General features: G+C 62.8%; 5 pseudogenes; all 5 read right to left on the bottom strand.

Annotated features, from left to right (window-relative positions):
* Positions 1 to 1,452: 1,452 nt before the first annotated feature.
* LOC142874518 (uncharacterized) lies at positions 1,453 to 1,571 on the bottom strand (annotated as a pseudogene).
* Positions 1,572 to 5,339: 3,768 nt separating this feature from the next.
* LOC142874564 (uncharacterized) lies at positions 5,340 to 5,458 on the bottom strand (annotated as a pseudogene).
* Positions 5,459 to 9,237: 3,779 nt separating this feature from the next.
* LOC142874563 (uncharacterized) lies at positions 9,238 to 9,356 on the bottom strand (annotated as a pseudogene).
* A 3,784-nt stretch (positions 9,357 to 13,140) lies between these two features.
* On the bottom strand, positions 13,141 to 13,259 carry LOC142874562 (uncharacterized; annotated as a pseudogene).
* A 3,768-nt stretch (positions 13,260 to 17,027) lies between these two features.
* On the bottom strand, positions 17,028 to 17,146 carry LOC142874585 (uncharacterized; annotated as a pseudogene).
* Between the last annotated feature and the right edge of the window lie 468 nt (positions 17,147 to 17,614).

Here is a 17,614-nt window from a genome sequence, read left to right as displayed (position 1 = left end):
GCAGGGGCAGAGGAGACGGGCTGGGTAAGGGGTAGGGTGACAGTTAGGGCACAATTCACAATCCCAAAGACGTGGAAGCGACCCGAGTGCCCATCCATCCAGGAGTGCATCAATAAAATGTGGCGCGTGGACACCACGGAGTGCCATTCGGCTGTGAGGAGCAGCGGTGAGAGGGCGCCTCTCGTGTTCTCCTGGCCAGAGCTGGAACCCGTTCCAGTAGGCCAGGTATCCCAAGAATGGACACACGAGCACCACGTGAGCGCGCTCACCAGCAAATTGGTACGAACGGATGGACGCCTAAGTGGACAGAGAGGAATCACCTTCATCGGGTGGGTGTCGGGCGGGTGGGGGGAGGGGAGGGGCATACACATCCATTAGGCATGGGGTGGGTGCGCACCGACTGGGGGATGGGCGCACTTGAAGCTCTGACCCGAGGGGGGAGGCTTGGAGAGGGCAAGGCACCCGACCTTAACATTGGTACCCCCACAATACGCTGGAACAACATGAGAGGTATATGAATAAGAACACAGGGGGGGCCGGGCGCGGTGGCTCACGCCTGTAATCCTAGCTCTCTGGGAGGCCGAGGCGGGCGGATTGCTCCAGGTCAGGAGTTCGAAACCAGCCTGAGCAAGAGCGAGACCCCGTCTCTACTAAAAATAGAAAGAAATTAATTGGCCAACTAATATATATAGAAAAACACAGCCGGGCGTGGTGGTGCATGCCTGTAGTCCCAACTACTCGGGAGGCTGAGGCAGCAGGATTGCTTGAGCCCGGAGATTGAGGTTGCTGTGAGCTAGGCTGACGCCATGGCACTCACTCTAGCCTGGGCAGCAAAACGAGACTCTGTCTCAAAAAAAAAAAAAAAAAAAAAAAAAAGAACGCAGGGGGGAGGGGGGCACGGGCGTCACATGTCACCTGAATACTTGTACTCCCATCATCTGCTTGAAGAGAGAGAGAAAAGAAAATGCAATCCTAGAGGTAAGAGACACTTTTTAAAAATAATGAATCCGAAGACAAAAGTAAAAGGAGGCCTGTGGAGCAGGTCTGGGTGTGACTCCGGATCCCCCAACATCAGGTGCCACCACCAAAGATTCCTGCGTGTAGCCCATAGAACCCCAAAAGCAACGGGACGAGTTCTGGTCACATACTCCCTCAAAATGACATCCTGGCCTTCTTCTGGAACTCCCTCCCCTCTCAGACTCTCAAGGTTTCCTCCAGCGTGTCGGTTCCCACAGAGCAGACCTTTGGTCTGAGACCTGACAGTCCAGATGCCACGCATGCTGCCGCGTGGCGGCGGTGTCGCGGCTTGGGACAAGAGGAGGCCCCACGGTGCGGGCTGGGGCGCCAGGCACCGCGCGGGCGCTGAGGGTGGGGGTGACCCCCACCCCGGGCCGCCGCCGCGCTCCCAGAAAGGGGACAGAACAAGAGGCAAAAAAAAAAAAAAAAAGCAGCAGCCTGTGGCACCCGGTATTCCCAGGCGGTCTCCCATCCAAGTACTAACCGGGCCCGACCCTGCTTAGCTTCCCAGACCAGACGAGATCGGGGGCGTTCAGGGTGGTGTGGCCCTAGACGGCGGCGGAGGGCGCCCCTGCCCCGCTCAAGAAGCCGAGCCTCTCTGGGCTTCCCCGCCGCCGCCTCCCGCGCCGGGCCGGGCCGGTTGAGTTCGCCGGCCGGGTCCCGCGGGCTCCCAGGGACGGGGGTGATGGGCGGGGCTGGGCGGGGCGGGGGGCTGTCTCTCTATACACACACACACACACTCACACTCACTCACACTCACACAAGATGCGCCTCCACGGCTGGACTCGCCAAGGTGGAGCCCTCCCAGCCCCCTCGTCTCCTCGCCCGGCCTCCTTCACCTACCCGCTGCCCACCCCCAGCGCGTCGCTGCCTGCCGCTGACTGCGCACGCGCAGGACGCTCGCCCTTTGACCCCAGCCAGGGGCCGCCCTCCCCCACAAACCCTTTCAGCTGCGCCCCCCCCCCCGCGCCCTGTGGGTGGGCTGCCGCCTATTCCCCCGGGCCAGGGCTGGGGCACAGCCAGTGTATGGGGCGTCTCTCTCTGGCGATGTGTCCCATGGGTGGGGTGGGGTGGCGTGGTTTGGGGGGCGCTGAAGAAATCAGTCCCCTCCATCTCCTACCTCTGGAAAACGCCCAAGCCCGTGGAGAACTGCCGGCACCGCTTCGTGGGGGCCGGGACCCTCCTCCGTGTCCTCCTGTGGCCCAGTCCAAGGGGCCTGGGCCTGGCCGGGGCTGCATTGGACCCCGACCACCCTGGCGTGTGGACTCGCTAAAAATCGGCCATTAGATATTGGATTCCAGCTTCCTGGAGGTCATTTCACTAATGAGTGCACCGGAAAGAGTTTCCTAATCCATCTGTGAGGGTGGCAACTGAAAGAGAATTTTAAAGCTGACAGAATAGGCGAGGGAAGGCATAGGAGATTTCCACACCCAGCAAGGAAGACTTTCCCGGAATGGAAGAAAGAAACGAGCAAACAGAGACACCGGTAGCCCGCCCGGAAAAGAGTCTGCCCCTGAGAGAAAGCACCCTGACCAGGTTCACCCGTGGGTGGGTGGCGAGCTAGCGGCGTTCAGAAGAGCGAGGCCCGCAGTCTGTGCGGAAGACACCTGCGCTCGGGTGTGTGTGGCGGCGCGGTTCACAAGCAGCTCTAGACGTTAAACCAAGGAGAAGCCAGGGAGTTCCCAACGCCCCAGGTGTCCTCAGCCCACGACTGGCTGCTGTGGGAATGCGAAGCCCGGCTCCTTGTCTCAGAGCGGGGTTCCCAGGAGGATCAGGCTGAAGCTGGGACTCGGCCTCAAAGTGTCCCCTCGCATGGCCACCCCCTTCCCCTTCCTGCTCCTCTACTCCTGGTGCCCCTCCATCCAGGGGCCAGACCTTAAAGAGTCACCACAAGAGAATCCTGGTCCCAAAGGAGCCTTCTGGGGGACCGGTGCTGAGAGAGGTTGTGGGCATGGCCCGCTGGGGCTCTGCCCTACCCAGGGCTGAGAGATGCCACCTCCCAGCTCTGGGTCCCTGCAGGAAGTGTTGGCAAGCACAGGGCCGGTCCTCCAAAGGCCCAGGTGCAGGGAGCCCAGGCCAAGCAGCCTGTGGAAGAAGCCACTTGCCGTGCCACCCCGGGAACAGGACTGCAGGCCCCGGCCCTTCCCACCTCCTCCTCCTCCTCCTCCTCCCCCCCGCCCCGCCCCCACAGGGCACAGGGCTCAGAGACACCTCAGACTCTTGCTACCAAAAGTGCAAAGGGCATCAGTGGCTCCTCCAACACCCCCCCCCCCCCGCCCAGCAGACCACGTTGTCCAGCCAGCCCCCGGGCCTCCCTGGGGTGCCCAGCACAAAAGTGCAGACACCCACCGGACCCTCAGTCTCAGTTTTCGGAGGTTTTTGCCACTCCAAGGACCCGCAGGCCAGCTGGGCCTTCGGGCAGGACAGAGAGCCCCGGAATCCGACGTGGAGAGCTGCGTGTACGTCCCCATCAGGAGGCGGTCCCCACCTCCGCGGCTCTCCCCTTGCTGGGAGCGGCAGCCCAGCCGGCAGCCGCAGGGCCTCAGGGAAGACACCAGGCTGGGCCCCCGCGGCACAGCGGGGGCACGTCCCCCGCACTCACGCGACTTAGGGACGGCTGCTGGAGACTGCTGCGGCCACCCTGCTGCCGGGTTTCTGGTGGGCTTCCTGGAAGCAGCGTCCATACCAAGCCCTTGGAAGGCCCAGGCGACGGAGGAGCCGGTCAGGCAGGGGCCCAGGACGGTGAGAGGCCGGGCGGGCGGGAAGGAGCATGTCAGGCAGGGGCAGAGGACGGTGACAGGCCGGGCGGGGAGGAGCCGGTCAGGCGGGGGCCCAGGACAGTGACGGGCCTGGCCGGGGAGCAGTGCGTCAGGCAGGGGCAGAGAAGACGGGCTGGGTAAGGGTTAGGGTGACAGTTAGGGCACAATTCACAATCGCAAAGACGTGGAAGCGACCCGAGTGCCCATCCATCCAGGAGTGCATCAATAAAATGTGGCGCGTGGACACCACGGAGTGCCATTCGGCTGTGAGGAGCAGCGGTGAGAGGGCGCCTCTCGTGTTCTCCTGGCCAGAGCTGGAACCCGTTCCAGTAGGCCAGGTATCCCAAGAATGGACACACGAGCACCACGTGAGCGCGCTCACCAGCAAATTGGTACGAACGGATGGACGCCTAAGTGGACAGAGAGGAATCACCTTCATTGGGTGGGTGTCGGGCGGGTGGGGGGAGGGGAGGGGCATACACATCCATTAGGCATGGGGTGGGTGCGCACCGACTGGGGGATGGGCGCACTTGAAGCTCTGACCCGAGGGGGGAGGCTTGGAGAGGGCAAGGCACCCGACCTTAACATTGGTACCCCCACAATACGCTGGAACAACATGAGAGGTATATGAATAAGAACACAGGGGGGGCCGGGCGCGGTGGCTCACGCCTGTAATCCTAGCTCTCTGGGAGGCCGAGGCGGGCGGATTGCTCCAGGTCAGGAGTTCGAAACCAGCCTGAGCAAGAGCGAGACCCCGTCTCTACTAAAAATAGAAAGAAATTAATTGGCCAACTAATATATATAGAAAAACACAGCCGGGCGTGGTGGTGCATGCCTGTAGTCCCAACTACTCGGGAGGCTGAGGCAGCAGGATTGCTTGAGCCCGGAGATTGAGGTTGCTGTGAGCTAGGCTGACGCCATGGCACTCACTCTAGCCTGGGCAGCAAAACGAGACTCTGTCTCAAAAAAAAAAAAAAAAAAAAGAACGCAGGGGGGAGGGGCGCACGGGCGTCACATGTCACCTGAATACTTGTACTCCCATCATCTGCTTGAAGAGAGAGAGAAAAGAAAATGCAATCCTAGAGGTAAGAGACACTTTTTAAAAATAATGAATCCGAAGACAAAAGTAAAAGGAGGCCTGTGGAGCAGGTCTGGGTGTGACTCCGGATCCCCCAACATCAGGTGCCACCACCAAAGATTCCTGCGTGTAGCCCATAGAACCCCAAAAGCAACGGGACGAGTTCTGGTCACATACTCCCTCAAAATGACATCCTGGCCTTCTTCTGGAACTCCCTCCCCTCTCAGACTCTCAAGGTTTCCTCCAGCGTGTCGGTTCCCACAGAGCAGACCTGTGGTCTGAGACCTGACAGTCCAGATGCCACGCATGCTGCCGCGTGGCGGCGGTGTCGCGGCTTGGGACAAGAGGAGGCCCCACGGTGCGGGCTGGGGCGCCAGGCACCGCGCGGGCGCTGAGGGTGGGGGTGACCCCCACCCCGGGCCGCCGCCGCGCTCCCAGAAAGGGGACAGAACAAGAGGCAAAAAAAAAAAAAAAAAAAAAGCAGCCGCCTGTGGCACCCGGTATTCCCAGGCGGTCTCCCATCCAAGTACTAACCGGGCCCGACCCTGCTTAGCTTCCCAGACCAGACGAGATCGGGGGCGTTCAGGGTGGTGTGGCCCTAGACGGCGGCGGAGGGTGCCCCTGCCCCGCTCAAGAAGCCGAGCCTCTCTGGGCTTCCCCGCCGCCGCCTCCCGCGCCGGGCCGGGCCGGTTGAGTTCGCCGGCCGGGTCCCGCGGGCTCCCAGGGAAGGGGGGGATGGGCTGGGCGGGGCGGGGCGGGGCGGGTCGGGGGGGCTGTCTCTCTATACACACACACACACACTCACACTCACTCACACTCACACAAGATGCGCCTCCACGGCTGGACTCGCCAAGGTGGAGCCCTCCCAGCCCCCCTCGTCTCCTCGCCCGGCCTCCTTCACCTACCCGCTGCCCACCCCCAGCGCGTCGCTGCCTGCCGCTGACTACGCACGCGCGGGACGCTCACCCTTTGACCCCAGCCAGGGGCCGCCCTCCCCCACAACCCCTTTCAGCTGCGCCCCCCCCCGCCCTGTGGGTGGGCTGCCGCCTATTCCCCCGGGCCAGGGCTGGGGCACAGCCAGTGTATGGGGCGTCTCTCTCTGGGGATGTGTCCCATGGGTGGGGTGGGGTGGCGTGGTTTGGGGGGCGCTGAAGAAATCAGTCCCCTCCATCTCCTACCTCTGGAAAACGCCCAAGCCCGTGGAGAACTGCCGGCACCGCTTCGTGGGGGCCGGGACCCTCCTCCGTGTCCTCCTGTGGCCCAGTCCAAGGGGCCTGGGCCTGGCCGGGGCTGCATTGGACCCCGACCACCCTGGCGTGTGGACTCGCTAAAAATCGGCCATTAGATATTGGATTCCAGCTTCCTGGAGGTCATTTCACTAATGAGTGCACCGGAAAGAGTTTCCTAATCCATCTGTGAGGGTGGCAACTGAAAGAGAATTTTAAAGCTGACAGAATAGGCGAGGGAAGGCATAGGAGATTTCCACACCCAGCAAGGAAGACTTTCCCGAAATGGAAGAAAGAAACGAGCAAACAGAGACACCGGTAGCCCGCCCGGAAAAGAGTCTGCCCCTTAGAGAAAGCACCCTGACCAGGTTCACCCGTGGGTGGGTGGCGAGCTGGCGGCGTTCAGAAGAGCGAGGCCCGCAGTCTGTGCGGAAGACACCTGCGCTCGGGTGTGTGTGGCGGCGCGATTCACAAGCAGCTCTAGACGTTAAACCAAGGAGAAGCCAGGGAGTTCCCAACGCCCCAGGTGTCCTCAGCCCACGACTGGCTGCTGTGGGAATGCGAAGCCCGGCTCCTTGTCTCAGAGCGGGGTTCCCAGGAGGATCAGGCTGAAGCTGGGACTCGGCCTCAAAGTGTCCCCTCGCATGGCCACCCCCTTCCCCTTCCTGCTCCTCTACTCCTGGTGCCCCTCCATCCAGGGGCCAGACCTTAAAGAGTCACCGCAAGAGAATCCTGGTCCCAAAGGAGCCTTCTGGGGGACCGGTGCTGAGAGAGGTTGTGGGCATGGCCCGCTGGGGCTCTGCCCGACCCAGGGCTGAGAGATGCCACCTCCCAGCTCTGGGTCCCTGCAGGAAGTGTTGGCAAGCACAGGGCCGGTCCTCCAAAGGCCCAGGTGCAGGGAGCCCAGGCCAAGCAGCCTGTGGAAGAAGCCACTTGCCGTGCCACCCCGGGAACAGGACTGCAGGCCCCGGCCCTTCCCACCACCTCCTCCTCCTCCTCCTCCTCCTCCCCCCCCCGCCCCCCCCCACAGGGCACAGGGCTCAGAGACACCTCAGACTCTTGCTACCCAAAGTGCAAAGGGCATCAGTTGCTCCTCCAACCCCCCCGCCCAGCAGACCACGTTGTCCAGCCAGCCCCCGGGCCTCCCTGGGGTGCCCAGCACAAAAGTGCAGACACCCACCGGACCCTCAATCTCAGTTTTCAGATGTTTTTGCCACTCTAAGGACCCGCAGGCCAGCTGGGCCTTCGGGCAGGACAGAGAGCCCCGGAATCCGACGTGGAGAGTTGCGTGTACGTCCCCATCAGGAGGCGGTCCCCACCTCCGCGGCTCTCCCCTTGCGGGGAGCGGCAGCCCAGCCGGCAGCCGCAGGGCCTCAGGGAAGACACCAGGCTGGGCCCCCGCGGCACAGCGGGGGCACGTCCCCCGCACTCAGGCGACTTAGGGACGGCTGCTGGAGACTGCTGCGGCCACCCTGCTGCCGGGTTTCTGGTGGGCTTCCTGGAAGCAGCGTCCACACCAAGCCCTTGGAAGGCCCAGGCGACGGAGGAGCCGGTCAGGCAGGGGCCCAGGACGGTGAGAGGCCGGGCGGGCGGGAAGGAGCATGTCAGGCAGGGGCAGAGGACGGTGACAGGCCGGGCGGGGAGGAGCCGGTCAGGCGGGGGCCCAGGACAGTGACGGGCCTGGCCGGGGAGGAGTGCGTCAGGCAGGGGCAGAGGAGACGGGCTGGGTAAGGGTTAGGGTGACAGTTAGGGCACAATTCACAATCGCAAAGACGTGGAAGCGACCCGAGTGCCCATCCATCCAGGAGTGCATCAATAAAATGTGGCGCGTGGACACCACGGAGTGCCATTCGGCTGTGAGGAGCAGCGGTGAGAGGGCGCCTCTCGTGTTCTCCTGGCCAGAGCTGGAACCCGTTCCAGTAGGCCAGGTATCCCAAGAATGGACACACGAGCACCACGTGAGCGCGCTCACCAGCAAATTGGTACGAACGGATGGACGCCTAAGTGGACAGAGAGGAATCACCTTCATCGGGTGGGTGTCGGGCGGGTGGGGGGAGGGGAGGGGCATACACATCCATTAGGCATGGGGTGGGTGCGCACCGACTGGGGGATGGGCGCACTTGAAGCTCTGACCCGAGGGGGGAGGCTTGGAGAGGGCAAGGCACCCGACCTTAACATTGGTACCCCCACAATACGCTGGAACAACATGAGAGGTATATGAATAAGAACACAGGGGGGGCCGGGCGCGGTGGCTCACGCCTGTAATCCTAGCTCTCTGGGAGGCCGAGGCGGGCGGATTGCTCCAGGTCAGGAGTTCGAAACCAGCCTGAGCAAGAGCGAGACCCCGTCTCTACTAAAAATAGAAAGAAATTAATTGGCCAACTAATATATATAGAAAAACACAGCCGGGCGTGGTGGTGCATGCCTGTAGTCCCAACTACTCGGGAGGCTGAGGCAGCAGGAGTGCTTGAGCCCGGAGATTGAGGTTGCTGTGAGCTAGGCTGACGCCATGGCACTCACTCTAGCCTGGGCAGCAAAACGAGACTCTGTCTCAAAAAAAAAAAAAAAAAAAAAGAACGCAGGGGGGAGGGGGGCACGGGCGTCACATGTCACCTGAATACTTGTACTCCCATCATCTGCTTGAAGAGAGAGAGAAAAGAAAATGCAATCATAGAGGTAAGAGACACTTTTTAAAAATAATGAATCCGAAGAGAAAAGTAAAAGGAGGCCTGTGGAGCAGGTCTGGGTGTGACTCCGGATCCCCCAACATCAGGTGCCACCACCAAAGATTCCTGCGTGTAGCCCATAGAACCCCAAAAGCAACGGGATGAGTTCTGGTCACATACTCCCTCAAAATGACATCCTGGCCTTCTTCTGGAACTCCCTCCCCTCTCAGACTCTCAAGGTTTCCTCCAGCGTGTCGGTTCCCACAGAGCAGACCTGTGGTCTGAGACCTGACAGTCCAGATGCCACGCATGCTGCCGCGTGGCGGCGGTGTCGCGGCTTGGGACAAGAGGAGGCCCCACGGTGCGGGCTGGGGCGCCAGGCACCGCGCGGGCGCTGAGGGTGGGGGTGACCCCCACCCCGGGCCGCCGCCGCGCTCCCAGAAAGGGGACAGAACAAGAGGCAAAAAAAAAAAAAAAAAAAAAAAAGCAGCCGCCTGTGGCACCCGGTATTCCCAGGCGGTCTCCCATCCAAGTACTAACCGGGCCCGACCCTGCTTAGCTTCCCAGACCAGACGAGATCGGGGGCGTTCAGGGTGGTGTGGCCCTAGACGGCGGCGGAGGGCGCCCCTGCCCCGCTCAAGAAGCCGAGCCTCTCTGGGCTTCCCCGCCGCCGCCTCCCGCGCCGGGCCGGGCCGGTTGAGTTCGCCGGCCGGGTCCCGCGGGCTCCCAGGGACGGGGGGGATGGGCGGGGCGGGGCAGGGCGGGGCGGGGCGGGGGGCTGTCTCTCTATACACACACACACACACACTCACACTCACTCACACTCACACAAGATGCGCCTCCACGGCTGGACTCGCCAAGGTGGAGCCCTCCCAGCCCCCCTCGTCTCCTCGCCCGGCCTCCTTCACCTACCCGCTGCCCACCCCCAGCGCGTCGCTGCCTGCCGCTGACTGCGCACGCGCGGGACGCTCGCCCTTTGACCCCAGCCAGGGGCCGCCCTCCCCCACAACCCCTTTCAGCTGCGCCCCCCCCCTCGCCCTGTGGGTGGGCTGCCGCCTATTCCCCCGGGCCAGGGCTGGGGCACAGCCAGTGTATGGGGCGTCTCTCTCTGGGGATGTGTCCCATGGGTGGGGTGGGGTGGCGTGGTTTGGGGGGCGCTGAAGAAATCAGTCCCCTCCATCTCCTACCTCTGGAAAACGCCCAAGCCCGTGGAGAACTGCCGGCACCGCTTCGTGGGGGCCGGGACCCTCCTCCGTGTCCTCCTGTGGCCCAGTCCAAGGGGCCTGGGCCTGGCCGGGGCTGCATTGGACCCCGACCACCCTGGCGTGTGGACTCGCTAAAAATCGGCCATTAGATATTGGATTCCAGCTTCCTGGAGGTCATTTCACTAATGAGTGCACCGGAAAGAGTTTCCTAATCCATCTGTGAGGGTGGCAACTGAAAGAGAATTTTAAAGCTGACAGAATAGGCGAGGGAAGGCATAGGAGATTTCCACACCCAGCAAGGAAGACTTTCCCGAAATGGAAGAAAGAAACGAGCAAACAGAGACACCGGTAGCCCGCCCGGAAAAGAGTCTGCCCCTGAGAGAAAGCACCCTGACCAGGTTCACCCGTGGGTGGGTGGCGAGCTGGCGGCGTTCAGAAGAGCGAGGCCCGCAGTCTGTGCGGAAGACACCTGCGCTCGGGTGTGTGTGGCGGCGCGATTCACAAGCAGCTCTAGACGTTAAACCAAGGAGAAGCCAGGGAGTTCCCAACGCCCCAGGTGTCCTCAGCCCACGACTGGCTGCTGTGGGAATGCGAAGCCCGGCTCCTTGTCTCAGAGCGGGGTTCCCAGGAGGATCAGGCTGAAGCTGGGACTCGGCCTCAAAGTGTCCCCTCGCATGGCCACCCCCTTCCCCTTCCTGCTCCTCTACTCCTGGTGCCCCTCCATCCAGGGGCCAGACCTTAAAGAGTCACCGCAAGAGAATCCTGGTCCCAAAGGAGCCTTCTGGGGGACCGGTGCTGAGAGAGGTTGTGGGCATGGCCCGCTGGGGCTCTGCCCGACCCAGGGCTGAGAGATGCCACCTCCCAGCTCTGGGTCCCTGCAGGAAGTGTTGGCAAGCACAGGGCCGGTCCTCCAAAGGCCCAGGTGCAGGGAGCCCAGGCCAAGCAGCCTGTGGAAGAAGCCACTTGCCGTGCCACCCCGGGAACAGGACTGCAGGCCCCGGCCCTTCCCACCACCTCCTCCTCCTCCTCCTCCACCTCCCCCCCCCGCCCCCCCCCACAGGGCACAGGGCTCAGAGACACCTCAGACTCTTGCTACCCAAAGTGCAAAGGGCATCAGTTGCTCCTCCAACCCCCCCGCCCAGCAGACCACGTTGTCCAGCCAGCCCCCGGGCCTCCCTGGGGTGCCCAGCACAAAAGTGCAGACACCCACCGGACCCTCAATCTCAGTTTTCGGATGTTTTTGCCACTCTAAGGACCCGCAGGCCAGCTGGGCCTTCGGGCAGGACAGAGAGCCCCGGAATCCGACGTGGAGAGCTGCGTGTACGTCCCCATCAGGAGGCGGTCCCCACCTCCGCGGCTCTCCCCTTGCGGGGAGCGGCAGCCCAGCCGGCAGCCGCAGGGCCTCAGGGAAGACACCAGGCTGGGCCCCCGCGGCACAGCGGGGGCACGTCCCCCGCACTCAGGCGACTTAGGGACGGCTGCTGGAGACTGCTGCGGCCACCCTGCTGCCGGGTTTCTGGTGGGCTTCCTGGAAGCAGCGTCCACACCAAGCCCTTGGAAGGCCCAGGCGACGGAGGAGCCGGTCAGGCAGGGGCCCAGGACGGTGAGAGGCCGGGCGGGCGGGAAGGAGCATGTCAGGCAGGGGCAGAGGACGGTGACAGGCCGGGCGGGGAGGAGCCGGTCAGGCGGGGGCCCAGGACAGTGACGGGCCTGGCCGGGGAGCAGTGCGTCAGGCAGGGGCAGAGGAGACGGGCTGGGTAAGGGTTAGGGTGACAGTTAGGGCACAATTCACAATCGCAAGGACGTGGAAGCGACCCGAGTGCCCATCCATCCAGGAGTGCATCAATAAAATGTGGCGCGTGGACACCACGGAGTGCCATTCGGCTGTGAGGAGCAGCGGTGAGAGGGCGCCTCTCGTGTTCTCCTGGCCAGAGCTGGAACCCGTTCCAGTAGGCCAGGTATCCCAAGAATGGACACACGAGCACCACGTGAGCGCGCTCACCAGCAAATTGGTACGAACGGATGGACGCCTAAGTGGACAGAGAGGAATCACCTTCATCGGGTGGGTGTCGGGCGGGTGGGGGGAGGGGAGGGGCATACACATCCATTAGGCATGGGGTGGGTGCGCACCGACTGGGGGATGGGCGCACTTGAAGCTCTGACCCGAGGGGGGAGGCTTGGAGAGGGCAAGGCACCCGACCTTAACATTGGTACCCCCACAATACGCTGGAACAACATGAGAGGTATATGAATAAGAACACAGGGGGGGCCGGGCGCGGTGGCTCACGCCTGTAATCCTAGCTCTCTGGGAGGCCGAGGCGGGCGGATTGCTCCAGGTCAGGAGTTCGAAACCAGCCTGAGCAAGAGTGAGACCCCGTCTCTACTAAAAATAGAAAGAAATTAATTGGCCAACTAATATATATAGAAAAACACAGCCGGGCGTGGTGGTGCATGCCTGTAGTCCCAACTACTCGGGAGGCTGAGGCAGCAGGATTGCTTGAGCCCGGAGATTGAGGTTGCTGTGAGCTAGGCTGACGCCATGGCACTCACTCTAGCCTGGGCAGCAAAACGAGACTCTGTCTCAAAAAAAAAAAAAAAAAAAAAAAGAACGCAGGGGGGAGGGGGGCACGGGCGTCACATGTCACCTGAATACTTGTACTCCCATCATCTGCTTGAAGAGAGAGAGAAAAGAAAATGCAATCATAGAGGTAAGAGACACTTTTTAAAAATAATGAATCCGAAGAGAAAAGTAAAAGGAGGCCTGTGGAGCAGGTCTGGGTGTGACTCCGGATCCCCCAACATCAGGTGCCACCACCAAAGATTCCTGCGTGTAGCCCATAGAACCCCAAAAGCAACGGGATGAGTTCTGGTCACATACTCCCTCAAAATGACATCCTGGCCTTCTTCTGGAACTCCCTCCCCTCTCAGACTCTCAAGGTTTCCTCCAGCGTGTCGGTTCCCACAGAGCAGACCTGTGGTCTGAGACCTGACAGTCCAGATGCCACGCATGCTGCCGCGTGGCGGCGGTGTCGCGGCTTGGGACAAGAGGAGGCCCCACGGTGCGGGCTGGGGCGCCAGGCACCGCGCGGGCGCTGAGGGTGGGGGTGACCCCCACCCCGGGCCGCCGCCGCGCTCCCAGAAAGGGGACAGAACAAGAGGCAAAAAAAAAAAAAAAAAAAAAAAAGCAGCCGCCTGTGGCACCCGGTATTCCCAGGCGGTCTCCCATCCAAGTACTAACCGGGCCCGACCCTGCTTAGCTTCCCAGACCAGACGAGATCGGGGGCGTTCAGGGTGGTGTGGCCCTAGACGGCGGCGGAGGGCGCCCCTGCCCCGCTCAAGAAGCCGAGCCTCTCTGGGCTTCCCCGCCGCCGCCTCCCGCGCCGGGCCGGGCCGGTTGAGTTCGCCGGCCGGGTCCCGCGGGCTCCCAGGGACGGGGGGGATGGGCGGGGCGGGGCAGGGCGGGGCGGGGCGGGGGGCTGTCTCTCTATACACACACACACACACACTCACACTCACTCACACTCACACAAGATGCGCCTCCACGGCTGGACTCGCCAAGGTGGAGCCCTCCCAGCCCCCCTCGTCTCCTCGCCCGGCCTCCTTCACCTACCCGCTGCCCACCCCCAGCGCGTCGCTGCCTGCCGCTGACTGCGCACGCGCGGGACGCTCGCCCTTTGACCCCAGCCAGGGGCCGCCCTCCCCCACAACCCCTTTCAGCTGCGCCCCCCCCCTCGCCCTGTGGGTGGGCTGCCGCCTATTCCCCCGGGCCAGGGCTGGGGCACAGCCAGTGTATGGGGCGTCTCTCTCTGGGGATGTGTCCCATGGGTGGGGTGGGGTGGCGTGGTTTGGGGGGCGCTGAAGAAATCAGTCCCCTCCATCTCCTACCTCTGGAAAACGCCCAAGCCCGTGGAGAACTGCCGGCACCGCTTCGTGGGGGCCGGGACCCTCCTCCGTGTCCTCCTGTGGCCCAGTCCAAGGGGCCTGGGCCTGGCCGGGGCTGCATTGGACCCCGACCACCCTGGCGTGTGGACTCGCTAAAAATCGGCCATTAGATATTGGATTCCAGCTTCCTGGAGGTCATTTCACTAATGAGTGCACCGGAAAGAGTTTCCTAATCCATCTGTGAGGGTGGCAACTGAAAGAGAATTTTAAAGCTGACAGAATAGGCGAGGGAAGGCATAGGAGATTTCCACACCCAGCAAGGAAGACTTTCCCGAAATGGAAGAAAGAAACGAGCAAACAGAGACACCGGTAGCCCGCCCGGAAAAGAGTCTGCCCCTGAGAGAAAGCACCCTGACCAGGTTCACCCGTGGGTGGGTGGCGAGCTGGCGGCGTTCAGAAGAGCGAGGCCCGCAGTCTGTGCGGAAGACACCTGCGCTCGGGTGTGTGTGGCGGCGCGATTCACAAGCAGCTCTAGACGTTAAACCAAGGAGAAGCCAGGGAGTTCCCAACGCCCCAGGTGTCCTCAGCCCACGACTGGCTGCTGTGGGAATGCGAAGCCCGGCTCCTTGTCTCAGAGCGGGGTTCCCAGGAGGATCAGGCTGAAGCTGGGACTCGGCCTCAAAGTGTCCCCTCGCATGGCCACCCCCTTCCCCTTCCTGCTCCTCTACTCCTGGTGCCCCTCCATCCAGGGGCCAGACCTTAAAGAGTCACCGCAAGAGAATCCTGGTCCCAAAGGAGCCTTCTGGGGGACCGGTGCTGAGAGAGGTTGTGGGCATGGCCCGCTGGGGCTCTGCCCGACCCAGGGCTGAGAGATGCCACCTCCCAGCTCTGGGTCCCTGCAGGAAGTGTTGGCAAGCACAGGGCCGGTCCTCCAAAGGCCCAGGTGCAGGGAGCCCAGGCCAAGCAGCCTGTGGAAGAAGCCACTTGCCGTGCCACCCCGGGAACAGGACTGCAGGCCCCGGCCCTTCCCACCACCTCCTCCTCCTCCTCCTCCACCTCCCCCCCCCGCCCCCCCCCACAGGGCACAGGGCTCAGAGACACCTCAGACTCTTGCTACCCAAAGTGCAAAGGGCATCAGTTGCTCCTCCAACCCCCCCGCCCAGCAGACCACGTTGTCCAGCCAGCCCCCGGGCCTCCCTGGGGTGCCCAGCACAAAAGTGCAGACACCCACCGGACCCTCAATCTCAGTTTTCGGATGTTTTTGCCACTCTAAGGACCCGCAGGCCAGCTGGGCCTTCGGGCAGGACAGAGAGCCCCGGAATCCGACGTGGAGAGCTGCGTGTACGTCCCCATCAGGAGGCGGTCCCCACCTCCGCGGCTCTCCCCTTGCGGGGAGCGGCAGCCTAGCCGGCAGCCGCAGGGCCTCAGGGAAGACACCAGGCTGGGCCCCCGCGGCACAGCGGGGGCACGTCCCCCGCACTCACGCGACTTAGGGACGGCTGCTGGAGACTGCTGCGGCCACCCTGCTGCCGGGTTTCTGGTGGGCTTCCTGGAAGCAGCGTCCACACCAAGCCCTTGGAAGGCCCAGGCGACGGAGGAGCCGGTCAGGCAGGGGCCCAGGACGGTGAGAGGCCGGGCGGGCGGGAAGGAGCATGTCAGGCAGGGGCAGAGGACGGTGACAGGCCGGGCGGGGAGGAGCCGGTCAGGCGGGGGCCCAGGACAGTGACGGGCCTGGCCGGGGAGCAGTGCGTCAGGCAGGGGCAGAGGAGACGGGCTGGGTAAGGGTTAGGGTGACAGTTAGGGCACAATTCACAATCGCAAGGACGTGGAAGCGACCCGAGTGCCCATCCATCCAGGAGTGCATCAATAAAATGTGGCGCGTGGACACCACGGAGTGCCATTCGGCTGTGAGGAGCAGCGGTGAGAGGGCGCCTCTCGTGTTCTCCTGGCCAGAGCTGGAACCCGTTCCAGTAGGCCAGGTATCCCAAGAATGGACACACGAGCACCACGTGAGCGCGCTCACCAGCAAATTGGTACGAACGGATGGACGCCTAAGTGGACAGAGAGGAATCACCTTCATCGGGTGGGTGTCGGGCGGGTGGGGGGAGGGGAGGGGCATACACATGGGGTAGGTGCGCACCGACTGGGGGATGGGCGCACTTGAAGCTCTGACCCGAGGGGGGAGGCTTGGAGAGGGCAAGGCACCCGACCTTAACATTGGTACCCCCACAATACGCTGGAACAACATGAGAGGTATATGAATAAGAACACAGGGGGGGCTGGGCGCGGTGGCTCACGCCTGTAATCCTAGCTCTCTGGGAGGCCGAGGCGGGCGGATTGCTCCAGGTCAGGAGTTCGAAACCAGCCTGAGCAAGAGCGAGACCCCGTCTCTACTAAAAATAGAAAGAAATTAATTGGCCAACTAATATATATAGAAAAACACAGCCGGGCGTGGTGGTGCATGCCTGTAGTCCCAACTACTCGGGAGGCTGAGGCAGCAGGATTGCTTGAGCCCGGAGATTGAGGTTGCTGTGAGCTAGGCTGACGCCATGGCACTCACTCTAGCCTGGGCAGCAAAACGAGACTCTGTCTCAAAAAAAAAAAAAAAAAAAAGAACGCAGGGGGGAGGGGGGCACGGGCGTCACATGTCACTTGAATACTTGTACTCCCATCATCTGCTTGAAGAGAGAGAGAAAAGAAAATGCAATCATAGAGGTAAGAGACACTTTTTAAAAATAATGAATCCGAAGAGAAAAGTAAAAGGAGGCCTGTGGAGCAGGTCTGGGTGTGACTCCGGATCCCCCAACATCAGGTGCCACCACCAAAGATTCCTGCGTGTAGCCCATAGAACCCCAAAAGCAACGGGATGAGTTCTGGTCACATACTCCCTCAAAATGACATCCTGGCCTTCTTCTGGAACTCCCTCCCCTCTCAGACTCTCAAGGTTTCCTCCAGCGTGTCGGTTCCCACAGAGCAGACCTGTGGTCTGAGACCTGACAGTCCAGATGCCACGCATGCTGCCGCGTGGCGGCGGTGTCGCGGCTTGGGACAAGAGGAGGCCCCACGGTGCGGGCTGGGGCGCCAGGCACCGCGCGGGCGCTGAGGGTGGGGGTGACCCCCACCCCGGGCCGCCGCCGCGCTCCCAGAAAGGGGACAGAACAAGAGGCAAAAAAAAAAAAAAAAAAAAAAGCAGCCGCCTGTGGCACCCGGTATTCCCAGGCGGTCTCCCATCTAAGTACTAACCGGGCCCGACCCTGCTTAGCTTCCCAGACCAGACGAGATCGGGGGCGTTCAGGGTGGTGTGGCCCTAGACGGCGGCGGAGGGCGCCCCTGCCCCGCTCAAGAAGCCGAGCCTCTCTGGGCTTCCCCGCCGCCGCCTCCCGCGCCGGGCCGGGCCGGTTGAGTTCGCCGGCCGGGTCCCGCGGGCTCCCAGGGACGGGGGGGATGGGCGGGGCGGGGCAGGGCGGGGCGGGGCGGGGGGCTGTCTCTCTATACACACACACACACACTCACACTCACTCACACTCACACAAGATGCGCCTCCACGGCTGGACTCGCCAAGGTGGAGCCCTCCCAGCCCCCCTCGTCTCCTCGCCCGGCCTCCTTCACCTACCCGCTGCCCACCCCCAGCGCGTCGCTGCCTGCCGCTGACTGCGCACGCGCGGGACGCTCGCCCTTTGACCCCAGCCAGGGGCCGCCCTCCCCCACAACCCCTTTCAGCTGCGCCCCCCCCCTCGCCCTGTGGGTGGGCTGCCGCCTATTCCCCCGGGCCAGGGCTGGG

The sequence above is a fragment of the Microcebus murinus genome, chromosome 12, assembly GCF_040939455.1.
Source record: "Microcebus murinus isolate Inina chromosome 12, M.murinus_Inina_mat1.0, whole genome shotgun sequence".
In the NCBI taxonomy this organism is placed as follows: Eukaryota; Metazoa; Chordata; class Mammalia; order Primates; family Cheirogaleidae; genus Microcebus; species Microcebus murinus.
This window is presented reverse-complemented; position numbering and strand designations above follow the sequence as displayed.